Genomic DNA, 16,497 nt, shown 5'->3' on the forward strand with positions numbered 1-16,497 from the left:
GTACATATGTATATGTAATTTATAATGGAATGCTTTTACTATTTTAGAAATCCTTTGGAAATTTCTAGAAGTAACTCTCTAGAAGCATCTAAGCACTCAGTGGATAACACCCAGGACTTAGATAAATCACTATAAATGACTCAGCTTTCCTTTCAATAGTTTAAAACGTAGGGCTCAGTCTAAATCAGGAATCACTTAAATGCTTACAGAAGGAAGGCAGATAATGAATGCTTGAAGTGGGCTTGGTTGAAATATCTCTAAGAAGAACCAAGGAGTGGGGCACATGGAGAAAGTATGCCCTGTGGAAAGAGAATCATTAATGTTCAGTCCAAGATGATTTACCCTGCAAAAAAGAGGACCCAGTATTACAAGACCTGCTAGTTCTTCATAAGAAACAAGGGTTTTTTGTTTTGTTTTTTTATGAAATGCATAAAAATCACTGAATTATTTAATTGAATTAAAACAATTTAAAAAAAACTGTGCAGGCCAAACAAAGCATCTATGAGGATGGGATCTGGCCCAGAAGCTACTAATTTGTAGTCTATACACTATATGATCCTTCCCTGCTTGTTTTTTGACCCATTCAGCATGTACATATATATGCGGCTAGTTCCAACATACACTGTTTAAAAAACACTTTAAAAGTTAAGATATTCGGTCACAATGGTGTAGCTTAATTAAGAACAATTCCTCTTAGATAACTCTGTTACAAATATTTGGTAGGTGAAGGAATGGTAATAACTGTATTTTAATGTATTATAACTTCCACAAAACTTCATTCTGGTCTTCACGATGAAGTCATACATAACCTGGTTAAGATGAAATAAAAACTTCAAGGTGGGTATATGACTGTATCCAGAGAACATTATTTGGATTCTGGATATTTTCTAATTCCAGAAAATATTTAACAAATAATATTTTATAAAGATGATTCTCAGCCTCATTTTATTTAATAATGTCTTCCTAATGTATATGATAGAAGTGAATATTGTTTCTCCTTCTAAGACTGAGAAACTGATGATCTGCCATTCATTTGGCTCAGTCTTAACCTTTGGACAAGGTAACTCTTCTTTGGAGCATTCCACTGAATACATTGGATAGATATTGAAAGAAATGAAAATTGCTTCCATTTTAAAGGCTTTGGATATGACAAGATTTCAAACACATATATGAAATGAAATAACAATTTTATTGTGCAAACTGATATGGCAGAAATTAATGCTGAGCAGTGCCAAGCACAGAGGAATACAGTCAGGTGAGATCAACCACCACAAACTCTTTGGATATGAGTCTTGTATTACACTTTGAAGGAAGTATGAGGCCAGGCAAGGCAGAGATTTATAAACCATGCTAGGTCTGTTGTGTTTTATGTTTAGTAACAAGAACAAGAATCTTTAGGAAAATGAGATAAATGGCTGCAGATACAAGCAAGGGAAAAATATAGTCCTTAAAATGGAACAACGATACAGAATATGGGAAAAAGAAAAATTACTAAATTCATTTTTTAAAATTAGTTCTAATATTGTATTAAATCATGTTTGTTAGCATTATGACCCTTGATTTTGACCAAAGAATAATGCTTTGATTATTAACATACCTGATTAGAGTTTTGTGTCTGCTTTTTCTAAAAAGTTAATATTGTAAATACGTTGCTATTTGCGAATCCATATTCAGTTTGGTTTAAGAAGCATTTAGGAAAGTCACAAGTGCTGCAATCAAATGATATATTGTAATAATGTGGAACAGTTTCTGATGCATATTAGTAATAAGCATGGCCAGGGAGGAAAGAAGATGTGTGGGGAAATGAAATAGACATAGGTTGCAATCTGTTTTACATTTGATAGCTTGATCACAAGCAAGTCCACCAAATTCTATCAGACCAAGTTTTTTTTTTTTTTTTGGTGCATAAAATATGAATAGTTCCTTTGTGAAATTGTCTTTAAAGATGAGCAAAAATAAAATGTAAATCATTGCAGATGGCATTAAATAGCAGCTATTATTAAAATTATTATTGGTCTTATAATAACTGTAACTTCTTTTATAAATTCATAAACACTCAGGTAATGAATCAATTTCTAAATTGCTATTGTAATGAAGACAGGACATCCTTCTTAAGTTAGGATCTTCAGGTCTTGTAAACAGAAATATATTACTTAAATTTCTTTAATTCTTAATTTAGATGTTAACCAGTTCAAAATCTTAGCTACATTTTTCTACAAAATATAACGAGATCTTTGCAATAGGCTCAATTATTGTGTTTTTGATACAAAGGAAAAAAAGGTGATTTCCCCTTAGGGTTCCTGTGGTAAATTAATCTGCTAATTTCCAAACCTCACTGTGATTCAAAATGCCTTGTTGAGTCTTGAACACATGTATTGTTTTAAGTACAGCCGATGCTTCTACATGGGGCATGGCTTTCCACTCTCTGCTTCACTTATGGGCACTTAGAATGGGTAGTGCTGCAGCCTAGCTGTGCAGTCCAAAAGAGGAATATAGCCCAGAAAAAGTAAAAGGAGGATCCACTCTCCAGAATGGCTGCTTCTAAGTACAGCGTGAGGTGGAGAACACCAGGGCAAAGACATTCATTAGGAGATTTCTATACACCAAATGCACTCCTACACATGAAAGGGAGGAAAGGGCCCTCTTGATTTGTGTTTATGAGGTTGGAAATCATTCCTCCAGAAAATACAGAAAGACTCTCCCTCGGGTATATAACATAAATGCCAAAGTCAATTAATTCCATCAATTCTATTAAAAGCATCTGAATAAAAACTAGAAAATTCAGACATATGTATCGATGTAAATACTTCTTTTGAGACATTGTATCTCCAGTTAAAATCATCCTAAGATAAAAGTAGAAAAAAGAAAGAGACACAAACTGTAATGCTTACAGAACTGCTCTCAACAGGATTCAATGCTAACATCTAAAGAATGAGCCAAAATTATTTTGTCCTTAAAGAGACCGAAGTTAAATTAGGAAGATCTTAATATTTTCTGTCAAAAATGTTTTTAATCATAACCTGAATTCTCGTCTTTCTTGTTTTATTGGTGGAGGCTCTTTGTTTATTTTACTTCTTGCAGAAAGGAAACAACAAAGAGAAAGAAAATTACCTGTGTAAGCTTAGTAAGATTAAAACGTACACATTTTAGCTAATCATAAAGAGTTGATTTTTGTTTGTTTAAATACTTGTGGATTTCTTGCTTTTCAGGAATTTTGAATATCAAATTTATCTTTTAAGATGTGCCAAGTTTAGCAGCCTGTGGCCTAAAAAATTATCGAATGTACATATTTTAAAGCACCATTTTTCCTATCACAAAGCTAGAAACATCTGCACTGATTACAATTAAAAACAGTGTAAAAGATTATCACTCCAATTATAGCTTCTTGTTCTCATCAAAATTCAGGACTATCCTCAGACAGCAATGTGTGTGATGCCCATATGCCTTTTTCTCTGAAATGAAACCTTTCTTAGATTTTTTTTTCTTCCACTTTAAAACAATGAATATATGTATTTGTAATGAATTTATTTTGATCAGAAAAGTAACATTTTATAGAAACATAGTTTCAAAACTCTTTGAAAGTGTGTTTTCCTTTTTGTATCAATCTACTTGGAAGAAATGCAGAAAAACATTAGTCCACTACCCAACAAAAAAGTTTCTAGCTTTCCGAAATTTTTGTGAATCCTGTTTTAGGGAACACTACACTCTGTGGTTCTCAATATTGTTCACAGCAAAAATATGTAGGAAAGCTGCTGAATTTGAAATACACATGCATTAAATTAGTACAAATATTACATTTAAAAATTGGGAATCATGTTTCTCAGAATGTTATAAGTACCTTCTTTAACATATGGCAATAGAACTGAAGTACATACATAATAATTAGAATAGAATGTAAAATCTGAATACAATTTTAAAATTCTGAGCTCAGTAAAAAATTATACAAGAAAATTAAAAATCACTGAACAGTTGAGTTATATTTCTCATTTAGGATCTTATATTGCCGCTTAAGGAGAAAAAAATGGGGGAAAGTATTCAATATTTTGTGTAATATGAATTTTCCCTCATAGTTGTTTAAAATTCATAAGGGAGGAGAAAGGTGAAAAATCAGACTTGACCTCCCTTTAAGCAATTTATATTTTAAAATTTAGTACAAAATGGGGAAATTAAAGAACATTCTCTTTGATTCAGCATTTAAAAAAGCATCCTTACTTTAAGATATCTGCTTATTGTCTAAATTAAATGATAAAAACATACGTTCAAAAAGAATACAACTGAGATAAATACATCATGTTCATAAGACAAAGATGTAATTAATATTTTGTGAATTTCTATTTTTGCTCATAATTGAATCTTTGGAAGTGTATGTTTATACATATAAATCAGCATAGATCAGGAAAATAACCAGTAACATTATTTTATCTTTGCACTATTGCTTAAAATGTATGAAAAATTAAAGTTCCATACCTCTTCAACAAGTACTAAATTCATTTACTAAAGCCTTTCGAGTAGAGATATTTTATGGAAAATAGTTACTAGCCATTGAATACTATGTATATAATAAAGTTAAAACTTTATTATTGATTTCCAACCATAATAAATATGTAATTCTTATGCCATGAGGTCCTTCTAAGTCCTGATTTACAAATGTTGTAGCACAGTCTCTCCCCTCCACCACTTTTTTGGTGATTTTTAAAATTTTAATCCTTGATCTATGACTAAAACTATGCAGATGCTTGATCTAGCAAATTTAGAGATCAGTTTCTTTGCATCATTAAAAGCCATCTATACCTCACAGTAAAAATATTACAAATCTAATCTTTTCACATTATCCAAGAGGGCTCCTGGAGGAGTAGAACGGTTTATATCTGTAGGTACAACAAATATAATATTAAAATGTGTGAATCAATGGGATCAGAAGGGTGGGAACCCTCCATCTATGGACTATATGTCTAACAGGAAAGATAGAAATATGTGATTTTGGACAAGTACACGCCATACCAGATGAAGTCTAACTTATCGAAGTTCAAGCACACCTTCTCCACATATGCATGGTGTGACTAAGGCCATCTTAGTGATATTTTGCAAGGATAACAATGGAATGCTTTATTTCTGAGAGTAACAAAAATACCTTAGCTTGTAAACAATACCTTTACAATTTGATGTCCCTAGTGCTGCTTGCAGGGCAGCTCCCCAGGGAGGGGAGGACGGGGGTTGGTAATAGAAGAGTGTCAGAGAACAGAACTATCTGAGATGTTTCCAAAAAGGTAGGGTTTTTTTGGTTTATTTGTTTTTTTTTTGGTTTTTTTGTTTTTTGTTTTTTGTTTTTTGTTATTTTGCTTTTTAGGGCCATACCTGTGACATATGGAGGTTCCTAGGCTAGGGGTCCAGTCAGAGCTATAGCTGCCAGCCTATCCCACAGCCACAGCAACATCAGATCCAAGCCAGCTGCAACCTATACCACAGCTCATGGCAATGCCGGATTCTTAACTCACTGAGTGGGGCCAGGTATTGAACTCAAAACCTCATGGTTCCTAGTTGGATTGTTTCTGCTTTGACACCAAGGGAACTCCCCAAGAAAGTAGTTCTTTATCACCTCTCCTTATCTCAGTATTAGTGTGCTGAAGGGGATATGTTATGGAAAAAGAAAGCCTGTTAGATAAAAGTGAGGGGAAAAAAAAGCCTTCAAGTCTATGATAAACTGTAAGTCCAAAACAGAAATTTTAAAGAGAAGTAAGGAAGAAATAACAAAATGGAAAGGAAAGGAATAAGAACCCTAATTCTTGGACTCTAGCCACTCCAACTAAAAAAATAGCACCAACATTTTAAGGCCAGCTTATTCCAACTTGTGGAATTATTTTAAACTAACGTCTTTATATTTTCAAGCAAAATAACTCCTTTTGACCTGAATTCTCTGAATAACTATGACCACTCCTCTCTTTCCTTCGCCTTATAGACACTATCTAAATACAACCAGGGCTACTTTCTTTACATCAGAGGGTCTTGGGGACATTCTCAGAAAGCCACTAGATGGCACGAATGCACTACCTAGGGCCTATCTGTAGCTTGCAATGTGCAGGAGTTTCTTCTCACGCTGAGAGCTCAGCGTTGAGTATAGGAAGATGCATTTTCTTTCAGAGACATCGTTCTGTGTCGCATAACACTTCTCAGGACACAAAGGGAGTATTCTGCTCTCCCCCCATATACTCAGAAAATGTCGAATTAAATTTGGAATAGTAAAAATCATCTCAGTGTTTACTGGGGCTTCTTGAGAACTTTACCTTTCAGCTCTTTAGGGAATAGGCTGCTATTTGTTATGTAGCCTTCCTTAATAGGTAGTTAGAGGGAAAGAAAAGTCCCTTCAGCATTAAGGCCGGTGCTCAAACAACTACAGGCAAAGTTTGCCTATTCTCAAGGCATCTAGCTCTCTTCCCTGATTTTTTTTTTTTTTCATCAAAAATTCTCTTTGTCTTTCTTCATCTGACATTGTGGAGTCCCTCATTAAGGACTGTAATATGAAAAGCTGTATTTAAAACTATCAGAATGGAGGGTTTTTTTGTTTTTTTTTGTTACCAGCAAAAGGAAATGTCTTTGTTCTTGCTTTTCAAATGCAATGTTTTTGCTTCATATAATGTTTCTGCCTGACCATCTGATCTTCCAGTCTACCCTCAAACTTTGAGATCTGCTTTTATATTGGGTGTGTTTCCAGTTATAGAGAGAAGGCACATACCTCCTATGTCTGCACAACACGAACAATTACCATATTCCTCCAGATTACTGTCACTATCTCGCTTCACAAGATGTCCGTTGTAGAAGCTGTTTTGATCCCTTGGATAAGTACTTTAATTTAAAATAATAGCAAAAAGGTAAAATTAGGCCTCTATGCTCAGCAGTGCATGAATGACAAATCTGTTGTGGTTTGGGGTCTATCTTACCTTTTAGAACCTCTATAGCACATTTACATATGATCAAAAATCATATTACGCATTGGCAAACTGAAGTAATTTCATGTATCATGTGCTACTGATATAGCTATGTTTATACATGTGAGTCTTACACTTTTGATATAATACTGTATCAGTTCAGAATCTGAAAGATTTCTAAAAGCAATCCTTTTTTAGCTTTGAGCCACCTTTGAAAATTTCTTTTTTTCTTTGTATAATGTCTCAGAGTGAGATTATTATTTTTTGAGTATCATCTTAGTGCTGATTTCAATGAATTTATGAAAACCAGAAGACTTTATAATGCCATCCAATTAAAACATTTTGAAAAATAAAGATTCAATGCAATGTAATCACACCTCTTTAAAAGAAAAATATTTGGAGACCAAATGGACAACTTAGCAAAACTCATTTCATAGGCAATGTTATATCTTTTTACCTGTGTATTTATGGGAACGTAAGTTAATTTGTCATATTATTAGACCCATCAATTGAGTTCTGTGAGTCATATTTTAATTGGCACTAATCTTTGGTATCATTTAAAACCTTCACCTTAGGTAGAATCACCAAAACTTCATTATTTTTATACAAGTTGCAATAAACTAGATGATACATAGATAGATGGATAGATAGATAAAGATATCTCGAAATAGGAGTCTTATGTGAGCAACTGATTTGCTTTCCTTAGACATTCTGTGTAATTCACAACTGGTCACAAGGGCTATGATACAGACTAATGGTGTAATACTGTCAGATTTTGTATACATATCTAAAACAATTTCTAGAAGTATGATTTCAACTGATGGTGCATGGCAGCTAAGTTTTTTGTGGTATTTAACTACTTAACACCACTGGAGCAGAAAGTCACTTTACACCTGAAAATCCACCTGGGTGTATATATATATATGTGCCCTAGAAACTGCCTGCTCAGTTCTCTTTGGTCACTTGCCAAAAAATAATAGCTTTCCATTGGTTTTGAGAGCAATATTACCTCCATAAGATTGCCAGTAATTATTTCAATGAAAACCTTTTTAAAATTCATTTTTAAATTTGGACTCCCAGGTGAATAATGACTAAACTATTTCCATAAAATGGAAAATGGAGACACTGACAAGTTTTCATGAGAGAGGGGTGGCAACATGGCCTAATATTTTGTTTTGTTCCTTTTCTACTCATATATTCAAGGAGTTTGATAAAACTTGCAATATCATTTTATGCAAAAACCACATGGTTAAAAAAAAAAGAATTTTGTAAATGCTTTCGTAGATGGACTGGGTCAAGCAAAAAAGCCCACATGTATATTATATGTGGAGTCAAAGTAGACTTAACTAATACTTGAAAATATTGGTAATACATTACAGTCTCATTTGTCAATTGATTTATTGTAATATTAGTATTTATATTATATCAACGAAAATCTATTGATTTATTGGTTTCTATTGAAGTTTCTATTGATACTTTTCTTGGTTTTCTTTCTTTTTTTTTAGAGAAAGGCTTTTTTCCCTTTAATATTGGTTGGCTTATTTGACCAACTAATTAACTAAATAGCAAATAACTGAATAACTGAATATTCAAAGAATTAAATATCCCATTCATTCTGTGACAGTAAAGTACATATTAATAGCTGGGTAGTAATTCCTAAACTTTTCTCACCTAGTGATTTTTTATATCAGGCTTGTGGTCAAGAGTCTACAAAATCATTGCATATCTTTCAGAAAAACTAAACAGACTCCTGAATAATTTGGAAACTGTTAATAAAATAAATATGCTTCTTTGGGGAAATCACACATATAAAGTTAACATTCTGTGGTTTTGAGTATTATATATTTGAATTGCATTTTTTAAATAAAACCTCAAGTTGGAAAAAAAATAGAAAAAATAATGTAAACAAGACCACAGTAAGCATACAGACCATAGAAAACACTGCAGCATCTTGAAATGACTAAAACTCATATGTCTTTACTAGATAAAATATAGAAGAAATGAACAAAAATTCACCATTGATTTAGGGAAAGAGTGCTGTTTATTTGCTGGCAATTTCATTTACTTCCTTCTGAGAAACTTAAAAGTGGTTAAGTCAGCTAACCTAAAAATCAGGGCAAGTACTTATCAATATATGAATTCTAGTTTCTCAAGTGTTTTCTCCACATGTTTTCCCACAATGTATGACCCCAAACATTTAATCTGTGATGGAGGTTGAGCTGCCTACAAAGCCCAGAGTCAGAGCCGCAGTCTCCAACTCCCTGGACAGTCTCTTCAGCCTCAGAACTTTTAGTTTTTTGTCAGTCTTCAACTACTCAGGATATATGTACACTTCTACTAAGTATAAGAGCCAACAAATAGAACAAAACAAAGAGAAATAAAATAAAATTGAACAAAACCACCAACATTTGAATTAATGTTGGGCCCCTGTTACTTGATTACGCCAAGAATAATATGTCACTTTGCTCCTTCTCTGACTTTCTGCTTGAACAAATTGTTTACAAAATATGTAACGTTCTTCTGAAATGAACCAGGAAGAGGGGAATGAGAGAGACAGAGAAAAAAAGGATTCGGATGAAACAGAATCTAGAAATTTGAGCAGAAAATGCAAAATGAGGGCCTATGTCACCCTTTCTAAGGTTTGCTTGAGTTAACGAAAATGTACAACTTTATAAAACCTTTCTCTCTGTTTCTATTTCTCTCTTTCTGTCTCACACATACACTAGCACAGGCCCCTACCCAAGCTAAAATAAAGAGGGATGCACATTGCTAATCCTTATGAACAACCAACCATTTGCACCTGGCATTGGCAGTGGCAACAAAAAGCCAACTGTTTTTCCAAAGCCAGTTTCTCCGTAACAGTTGATTAAGATGCCATCAGCAAGGAGCTCATGTGAAGTAAAAATGTGGTATCCTCTTCGTGAAAGAGAATGCAGGTACCAGAACCAAAATACGCCCTTGCTCCAATTTGACTGAAACAAAATAAATAAGTAGGAAGCTGCTGCTAATTGGGTTCAGGCACAACGGACAAAGAGCCTGATGCACAGAAAAATTACGTGAAAAAGAATATGAGCACTTAATCTGAGAGAAGCTTGCAAGGAACATACACATTGACTTCACCAAGATATTTTCTCAATCTTCTTCAACAGCCTTCCAGATTCTCACAGTTTACTGAATGATCACATGAGAGGCCAAGCATATAACCCTGGAATATATTGCAAGTCACTTTCATCATTTTCCAGAAAGAGAGAGTGAGAAATGAAAATACTTGCTGACAACTTGGTCAGAAACCCAATGGCTTAGGTAGAATTAGAATTCAAGACATCAAAACCCTCAATACCCAACTTAATCCTTTAACCACTAGGCCACACTCTCTTTCAAAATTGTTAATAGAAACAACATTGCCCTTTTTGTACAGCTGTAGATGCCCTATTGATCTGTATCACATACCATTTAACACTGGATGATTTGGCTAGGAAAAGCAATGTTCACTCTTCCGTGGCAAATCAGACAACAATGCTAAGATTGGCTATAGAACCAGGAAAATAGCAAAGGAGATGGGGAAACAAACAACCACAAAGAACAAACCTCATCTGCGTGTTTTTTTCACAGCTTTTTTTTTTTTTTTTTTTTTTTACTTTGCAAGAAAGCAAAGTAGTAGAAGGCAACTGTATTAAAAGTAAAACTATTTCTGCCTAACGCAGATGTGGATCATGGGAATGGAAACCTAATAAACCAACAGCTGAAGGCCACATTATTGCCCTGTCCTCTTCCCCTGGCTCATTTAGAAAATGACATGTTTTTCTTTGCAATGTTTTCCCCCTCCTCTCTCTTTAGTGGCAGTAATGCTGAATGCTCTTGACATAATTCTTCGTTCACCCCTGACAGTCATTTTTTTGAATACTCTCCCAGTAATAAAACACCTGACCTCAAGTCTTTCAATTGGCCATTGGCTTGGGTTACCCCAATTAGCGAGGCTCGTTTGGAAGTATCCAGAGGAGTCAGGTGTCTTACTCTTCGCTAAACTCAGCATTATGAGAGAATAAATCGTTTTATTCAGGTCAATTTTTTTTTCCAGTGGATTACTTTATTCTTGTATGATATAAACGTAGCTGGGTAACAGGTTTAAAAAATAATCTAAAAGTATGTAGAATTCTGGTACCAAATATTTCTGCCTTTGAAATCAAGATACCATTTCTAGTCTCCCTGAGAGTTGCTTTTCAGTATTTAAAGAAAATTGAAAGAATTATGTGTATAAGCATCAATGAAGAGCTATTTTGTTTACATATATAAGGTAGCTACACATCTGCATAACAATGAATATGCACTTGTGTGCAGAGCACACATCTGTGAATAGCTGTGTGTTAGGGTCAACATATTTTGAGGGCACAGATCTCCCAAATCACTCTTTATTAAAAACTCCTTAGGTGGGAAAAAAATGTATACCTCCAGAGGAAAGACTGTGTCTATCACTTGTTTGTGTGTTAATTAAATGTAATATTTTGCCTCAAGAATAAATTTGGGAATTACTATAAATAATACCTTACTGAGGTTTCTCAGCAAACTTTGGCAAAGGAATGTGGGCATTTTCAACATAAGTGAGATGTAAGAGAAAAAGAGGATATTTAAATTATCTTAAAGGGAGGGTCCTTTAATGGTAAACTTATTTAAAAGGCATTGATGTGTATCTGATATAGCAATCGCTTTCCTCCTTTTGTTATTTACTGTTTATGAATAGGCGCAGGACTTCTCAACAAGAAGTGTAATTTTTCTTCACAAATCTTTTAGAATTTGTGTGTGCTGTGCAGTTTTATCACTGGTCACATTTTTATTCTTTCTTGGAAAGGGTAAACCCAAAGATTTCTTGATAGACAATACTTGAAATAGAATATCAAGTCCACACAACTGAAGGAAGACAAATAATGCGGACTGAAATGAGCATGTGAGTCTTCCAAAGACTACAAGCCTCCTTTTAACATTCAAGCGACTCAGTAAAGAGGGAAAGAAATTGAACTTATCTGATGCAAATGAAATTAAAACTAAATTGGTTGTCGCATCAAACCAGTGTTAACTATGTAAATGTTTTCTGTTTTTGAAACTACAGTTTAGAGTGTATGAGGCTGCAAAAACATGAATATTTTCATGTTCTTTTACAATAAAAATTCGAAGACAGAATGTAAAATTGTTCAAAATTGTTACCACTTAGTCAAGCAACATTTAAGGGACCAGGACCCATGCAAACTGTGGACACAGAGTATCAAGATAAACACACATACATACACACGTCAAGACACAGGCTGCTTTTATGGTCAGGCAGTATCCCATTACATCATTGCTTCAAATGCATTCATTCTCTTCAATATTGTTGGCTGTTTCAGGTTAACTACCAAAATCATTTGCCTGAGAAGCGAGATTTAATTGTCTTACAACTACCTCTGTGAGGTACAATAGGGATTACAAGTACCCATTGATTATACTATTGGGCAGAATAAGGGACTCTTATTCTAGCATTTCTCATTCATTTTGTCATTGCATTCTCTTTGAAAGAGACCAAATGGGTCCCAGCAGGTGAAAGCAAAGAAACCTGAAAGGCCCCCTTTGATGAATGACAATACCACAACCACTCTCCCCCCCCATTTTTGGAGATTATAAAACCTTATTAAATCATGCCCTGTTAGATATTGATTGAGAGGGAGCTAAACTAAAACCAACAATAGCAGCATGGATCAGAGAACACTGCTTTCATCGTGGGCACTAAACACAGCTAAGCTTTCCAATTTTTTTTGGGGGGAGGGGGCTTTTTTTTTAACTATTTACTTTTGTTTAAACCATTATCCCAGAAAGTCATACAATTATAGCAGCTTTGTCATTCAAGAATAGATCGTAGTTGTCTAGCACTTTATCTTTCTGAATGTAGCAGTGTATTGCACAAACAATATTATACTTGGTTAAGATTCAGGATTATTATTATGATTATTTGGGGGTGCAATTCTGGGTAATTATCATAATTATTCTTGACTCTGGGACCCTTTTGATGACAAGGCTGCTTTAAAGTAAACCACTTGGACATAACAACTCAAGATATTTGAAAAGAGGCTGCTGCCAGAATCAGAGTCGAAAACTCACCCATATTTTAAGGCTATCTTGATTATCAGGCTGTTTGCGTTCCTGGGCTGTCTTTTCTGCCATCTGTGAGCGCCACAGCAAACAACCCCTTTATGACAATCACCTCAATATAACTTGAATATGTCTGCTTTAGAGGAGATTTCTGTAATAAGACTGTGCTAATTAACTGTCAGCTTTTTTTAAAAAAATCAACAGAGTACATTTCAAAAAGTAAAGACATTCCACCAAAAAATCTTGAGTAAAAATTAAGCCTATATGTTAGACTACAACAACTTCTTGTTTTCAGGCCTTACTCATCCTGAGTAAATCTGTTTACTTTAAATACTTCTCATTGACAAAGTTTTTCATTTTTCTTGCCAATTAACTACAAGTAGTTAATATTTGCTCCTCCTTATAGACAGTTACTTGATTCAGTAACTTTACCAAAGAAAGAGGAAGGAAGGAAGGAAAGAAAGAAGAAAAAAGGAAAGAGAAGGGAAGGGAAGAAGGAAGGAAGGGGAGAAAATACACAGATGTAAAGGAAAATTTTTGGCTTAGAAATTGTAGCTACATATAGCTTAAAAAATTTAAAAAAAAAAGGGCATCTAGTGTTGCTACTGAAAACAATCACAGTTAAGAAGAGCCAGATACTAAAACTATTAGTTTGAGAATCACCTGTTGTACAGCAAAAATTATCATCACATTGTAAATCAACTATATTTTCAATAAGACTTAAGAAAACAAATGAAATAAAATTATTAGTTTGATATCAAAGATGAGTAATTTCACTTCAAAAGAAATAATTATTTGTAGAAACAGTTATATGCCATGAAAATGACATTTGAAAAGAAATCTCTAGCAACCATCATTGTCTTAAGAAGACTATAGAAATCAAGCTTGAAAAAAAAGAGAAACAGTAGTTTAAATATTTATAAGTTTACTCAATGATTTGTTTTCTTCTTAATGATTGCAAACAGTAGTAACCACTTGAAAATAAAGTGTTAATAGTAATATTTCCTTTTAAAACATAAAACATAGGAATGAATGCAGGGGTTTTCATTTTGTTGTTAAAATACCCCTCTGAATCATGGATCTCCAAAATATGCACAGGAAATAAAAATTTTAATTTGAATACAATAAACGTAGAAAATAAGAACATTATAAAGTTCTTTTTTTGCAAAATTTTATTTTCTTATATTGTATAACTTATTTTTTCACAAGTGTCAAAAATTACAATTGCATTTATAAATTAGATTTTACTAATGAATAATAAAAAAAATCCTTTAAAACTATCTTACTGCTAATCAATATTTTCCATTTGTGGGCTATCCTAGGTTTGAACTTAAACTTTGAAATTAGGCATTACTTTCTTTTAATATTTTTAAGTGTTTGGCATCAAACATTATAATCTATAAATTTTATTTTTTTATTTTTATTCCCCTATCTTCTTAATGCTATATTCTAGTACAGCATTAAGTATGCCTAATACTTTTAACATACCTAATTATTATTTTAAAGCATTTTGAACAGAATGTTTAACAATGACAACAAAAAAGTTGCCAAGCAAGGTGTCAGTTAATAGTCTCTTTTTGGAGCATGAAGATGTGCATATACTTTTAAAAATACTGCAGCAAAGTTAAAAGCTTCAAATTTTTATATGCTACCTACTATCGATCATTAAATGACAAAAATCTGTTGCTAATTTTATTTTCATTAGATTTGTTTTTTTTTTTCAAGTGAGTTTTGCCTGTTAATTTTATACTGATTAGTTTAGTTCCTTTGCTAATTTGTGTTTCCTGAAAAAAACCTGAGAATTATTCTCTTAGTGTTTGATAAATTTTTAATTCAATCATCAATGGACAATTTTAGATTGCCTTCTATTTTAGGCAAGTAACTGGAATATAAAATAACTGACCATTTAAGTTGCAATGGTGTTTTGTTTTGTTTTTTTTATTGTCCTTAAGGTACATTTTCTGTTTTCCATTTTTAAAAACACTGTAACTTTAACTCTTCTTAACACGGGAAAATTATATTGAAACAATTGTTCTTAATAATAAATCATTGTAGTAAGAAAATTATCAAAAATTTTCCCACTACCTTCTCATATGTGAAAAATTAATAAGTATTCGAGATTTGCCAACTGTTCATACTGTTACTATTAGAGATTCTTTTCCTGAATTCTTTCTCTTCCACCATATTTAAAGATTGCAAACAAGTAAGAAATTATTTTGGTTTCAACATGAATATAATTTCAATTCCTACCACTTTCCTTAAAACTGAAATTTAATTCTGTTTTATCATCTTATTATGTGGGCCTTTTGTTGTCAAATTACTTATATGAGCTCTTATAAACCCTATGATCTCCGTCTAGAATTTTGTTGGCTTACATATTCACACACACTGTGCCCAAATCATTACCTATTTAGCAGTTTTAACAATACTACAAAATGATTTCAATTTGTATGAGAACTATAGTAAAAAAGAAATGAGGCACATATTTTGTCTAATTTTTCAAACTGTTTAGAACACAGAAAGCAAATTGTTTCATTGAATTTTTCTTTTTATGCATGATCACACGCTTTGTTTCTTAAATGACTCATTTATCAGTGTTAAAGAAAAATAAAGATACTTTCTCATATATCCTATAAAGACTCTCCGGAAACCAATCTTCAGAATTTTATTGATGTACACACAAAGCATTACTCCCTTATACCTTAGAAAAACATTACCTCAGTCACATGCGTCTGACATAAAAATAAAAATTGAATAAATTTTTCAAATTAAATAATCATGCTGAAAATACTTTAAATGCTATTAGCATCTATTTCACAGAACTGTTCATTACATTAAATATAATATTTTTCATAGTTATGGACGTAACACTTTATTATTGAGTATTATTATACTTTATTATTATTATTGAGAGGTAATTTTCATTTAAGATGAAGTTACTAAGAGAAATATTAATTCAGTGGAATAGATACTGAATTTTTTTAAATTGAGTTGGTGGTAACATTTTAACCATCTCTTTTCAGACATGTCTAACTCATGATAATGTTTATTTGTGGTAGATTCAAAATTTGTGCAATGAATTTTGCTCCAATATTTCAATTGTCATTTCTGAATCTGATAAGTACCTAATATAGGGATTTTTACACATAAGGAATCTTCTCTAGAATTTTACGTTCTCGCTAAATTCTATCTTTGAAAGATTTAAGAAAATGTAATTTCCCAGGACAAGAGATTTTACAGTATTTTTCACATGGAATTTCATAAAATTGTAAGATTGCTTGACTTGTTCCTGGGGTTTTCACTTAAAGATATTTGGATGCACTCAGTATAGTTTCCCTAAAAGTCATTGGGCTGAAAATAAACTATCAACAGGATTCTCTTTGGTTTCATGGAAATATCCAAGTACTATATATAAGTCAAAGATATCTATGTTGAAGCTAAAGGTGTTCTTTTGACC

The 16,497-nt window shown here is 32.8% G+C and overlaps 1 long non-coding RNA gene across 1 annotated transcript in view; it reads left to right on the plus strand.

The window, feature by feature from the left end:
- The window catches only part of LOC146405630 (uncharacterized), a 141,985-nt gene that overhangs the window by 85,251 nt on the left and 40,237 nt on the right, over positions 1–16,497 (plus strand). The window lies entirely within an intron of this gene.

The sequence above is a fragment of the Sus scrofa genome, chromosome 2, assembly GCF_054392235.1.
Source record: "Sus scrofa isolate SSC_HxYL_T2T_F1_AM1 chromosome 2, Sscrofa_HxYL_maternal_Yorkshire_Landrace_v2.0, whole genome shotgun sequence".
In the NCBI taxonomy this organism is placed as follows: domain Eukaryota; kingdom Metazoa; phylum Chordata; class Mammalia; order Artiodactyla; family Suidae; genus Sus; species Sus scrofa.